Below are 2,868 nucleotides of genomic sequence, written 5' to 3' on the forward strand. Positions count from 1 at the left end.
GTTTAAGTGAAGAATTGAAGTTTGAAAACAGCAAACGACGCAAATATCAAACGAATTCAAATATCTTCGTACACGTTAAAGTATCAAACGAACGATGTTTTATAAAATAGTAAAGTGTTCGAGAATGATCTAAGTAGTTCAAAAAGAAGATGTCAAGAAATCGATATTTTGAACTTTTAATCGATTTTCTAGCATTCGAGAACATAAAGAAATATAAAGCGAACTCGAGTGAACCCCTCTCCCTGTTTAAAACAACGAGGGGGGAGGGGGAGGAGTCAGCTGCAATGCGACGAAACAGGTGGTATATCGGCATCTACTTTTTTAAGCACACAGGGGAGGGTTTGGATTCGAGAGCATTTAATCAGTTGGATGGTAGGGAGGATAATTTGAATTGGATACATCGAAAGACATCAAGATCGTATGCGCCGGAGAGATTGCTAAGTAATGAGTAGTACTACGGGTAAGAAGCAAATTCTAGGAGGATAGAATTTCAACGAAACTGTAGCCGGAGTAGAATTTTCTGGGCTGAAAGCTTAGGATACTGTTGCAGTCAGAGATAGATGTAGACGTAGTTTCAAAGGATAACACCAATAAAAATTCACCTTCATCCAAGTCAAGGTAATTTCATCGAAAATAAGTTTTGGATTATATTTTAATTTCCATAATCAAGGATAAAGAATAGCTTATGGTAAATTATTGGGAACCCTCACTCACAGTAAGATTTATGAAAATAACCTATTATAAAATTACTACAGGCACAACTTTCACTAATTTTAGTCTTCACTTGTTTCCCCTGTATCGTAATTTAACCGAAACTATCGATACCAGTTTTGCATAAAATAAAATTTTCTCTTAGTGTAAAACAATTAAATTCATTAGACAATTTTGCCTTTCTGAATTTTGATACAGAAATTTTTTTACAAAATATATTTTTAAGCGATTTTTTCTATTTTACTAAATAAATGTGTTCTTTATAAAGCTACAATTTCGCTCACCAGTAAATAGAATTAAGTAATATCTGGAAATTCTGCGATAAGGAGACTGACGAAAGCATACAAGTTTCACTGTAACTTTGTTTATAAATATACCCGAGTTTTTACACATTATGTACCACTCATTTCCTTTGATTAGTGCTTCTGATTTGCTCCTATCTAATTAGATGACACCTTCTCTCATAAAGAGGAGATAGTAAAGAAAAGATCTTACAAAAACGTATGAGACGTAGGTTTGAGTTATTGTAGATCCAAATTCTAGACAGAATGTATTGGAAAAAAGTGTGGTTTTCATACATATAATTACAAAATGGCACATAATAAAAGTTTTCCGCAAACTGGAGCTACTTCGAAGACTTCTTAAAATGGAAGACACTGACTTGACGACTAAGACTTTTCTCAAGTAAATTTTTTTACCATTAGGCTAATACATTTTTTATATCTTGCCTTCTATAACTAGAGAATATACCTCAATGGAGCCTTCAAAATTCGTAATTTTTTTCAAGTGAGCCAAAAACTACGAAACTTGTAATTATTCGCATTTCAGCTGGATCTGCATCTGAGAGCTCTGGGAAGCAAGCACCTCTATAATCTCATCGACATTCAGCTGTTTGTATGAGAGTCTAACAGGGTGCGCATACACACACGAAAGAATAATGAGACTACATTAATCAATAAATAAATTTGACAAAATATTCTAAATTTGGAAAAAGATTCAATTTTCTGAAATATAAACGAAACTTGATTTTAATTTTGAATCGGTTTTGATTAGACATTCTTTCTAAATCAAAAGTGCAAAATTAGTTAACCTTTAAAATATTGCAAGTATATGTTTGTATATCGAGGGTTCGTCTTCCTCCTCCCCTAATAAAAACCCCATATTTTGCTTATTCGACTGCATTCTTGCATTGACGGCCTTACTATCATTATCTGTTTGTCTGGAAACATTGATAACTTCACCCATTACCCCAAAGACGTCGTGTTGCTTGGTGAATTTTTTTTTTCTGTTCCTGTGAGTAATATTGCAATATCGAGAAATATTTGAAGCGATAAAAAATCTTGTGACTTCGCTTTTTAAAATAGGTGCATAAAGGTAAAAAAAAAAATTCATTTAGTTTCCTTTAAAAAAATTCAATTCAAAAGGTCACAAAATTAGTGATAAATTTTTTCAACCGAAAGAATTTTATTGCTAGAAGGTATTTTTATTAGGGAATATATTTTCAATGTGATTAAGTAAGATTATCATCAAATTCATACAAGCAAAACACCTTATCTTATGGTTACTTCCATAATAAATATAGAAGATCGATTTCTACGACTCCATAGAATAAGGAAAATATATGTTACCCTAGACAAAAAGTATTAAGAAGTCTTCATTAAGAAATGGTAATGAAAAGGAAGTTGAATCAGAAAGCACAAACCGAATATTAAACATTTCGTGCAAAGTAATTGAAAATTAATTCCATTTAATACAATAGACAGAATAAAGCTATTCATCCTTTTCCTGCTCCCGAAAATTTCTACAAGGTAATTACTGAGAAGGCACGAGGATTAAAAAATTATAAGACTTGGCATTCGGATTCGAATCCAGAAGAAGCATATGCCAACGGACTAAAAGATCCTGAACTTGTTCAATAAACATAGGAACTATCGGAGGAAAGTTGGGAAAAAGAGGAACAAATAATTGGCCATTCTTTCGGAATCCATACTGGAATGGTAGTAAAGTGTCGATCTTAGTACTACAGAGAGTCCAAGCCCTAAAACCGTTTCATTCTTCTCTATATTTACTCAGTTGAAGCTTCAAGTATAGTATAGACAGACAGATTAATACATAGCCAATAATTGGATTTGATGCAAAATATTATACAGATATACA

The sequence above is a fragment of the Argiope bruennichi genome, chromosome X2 (assembly GCF_947563725.1).
Source record: "Argiope bruennichi chromosome X2, qqArgBrue1.1, whole genome shotgun sequence".
Lineage (NCBI taxonomy): Eukaryota > Metazoa > Arthropoda > Arachnida > Araneae > Araneidae > Argiope > Argiope bruennichi.